Below are 1,217 nucleotides of genomic sequence, written 5' to 3' on the forward strand. Positions count from 1 at the left end.
CTACGGAGGTTTTTGGCACTCATGCTTAACATGTGCCATGTACATGATCTATGATCTATCAACACTCTTGCCTGATGTTTTAAAGACACTGTTACCCCTTTTTTTTTTTTTCCCCCCACCCCTCCGAGGGGGAAAAGGGGGCTTATATATGAGGATCCGCTAATGAGAGGTTCTGTTGAAGAACAATAGCAGAGTGCAGGAAGCCGGCCAAGCGCGGAGGGCTCAGCGGAGCCGGTGGAGCGTCGAGCTCCGGTGCGAGATGGACTCTCGAAACGCAGCTCATTAAGCGACTCGCTCACATCTCGGGATTCAGCATTTCAGCATGAATATGAATGAATTTGTGAAAGGGTCGGAAATATTGCACGGGAAAAGGCCATCTCAGCATTTTTCCCATCGAAAGCAACACTCGCATGCCTCTAACACCACGGAACGTGTTTGAGTCTTAATAAGACATACGACATGACAGTATTGTATGTCAGAAAGCTTGCAAGTGTTTGAAATTGTTGGATTGACTGATCATCTCTAATCAAATAAGAATGTTTTCTGCTGAAATATGGATCCAAGACTAATGCATAGGCTCCAAACAAACATTTACATACAATGACATTTGACCTTTGTTTTATACTGGGAGTGTTCTTTGTTTTTAAGTTGAACAGCCAGTTGGATGAGGTCGTTTGGTCATCAATGACTAATTTGCGGTGGGCCAAAAAACGAAGATGATGATGTTTTCGATCGTATGGACTCGACTATCATCGAAAAGTCATTTATTTCAGTTCAAAAAGTGAAACTCAAATATAATACAGTAAAGATTGATTCAACACATTGGGAAATAATTTTCAGAAGGCCCATTCCAACTTCATTTATGTTTTGAAAAATGCAACAACAACAAAAATGTTAAAAAATCATATTTGGCAAGTTAAACTCAAAAAACTCTGAACTCTGTAAGGCAGTAGAACCACATGAGTTGTGCTTGCTAATCAACCTAGAAATGTATGGTTGAAAAAATCGAATGCAGCAAAAGAAAAGTGTATTATACCAGTATATCGTCCATAAAAACTGTGTTGGTGGTGGGAATGCTATACAGTACCTTCATGCTATATAGCATGGTATGGTTAAATGTTACTTACGTTGTTTTTCTCCCTTCCAGAGTGACACTTGCCATCCCAGTTCCAACCTTCATTTTGCATTATGCAAATGAGCCATTGATTGGTGTGAAC

The sequence above is a fragment of the Phycodurus eques genome, chromosome 2 (assembly GCF_024500275.1).
Source record: "Phycodurus eques isolate BA_2022a chromosome 2, UOR_Pequ_1.1, whole genome shotgun sequence".
NCBI classification, from domain to species: Eukaryota; Metazoa; Chordata; class Actinopteri; order Syngnathiformes; family Syngnathidae; genus Phycodurus; species Phycodurus eques.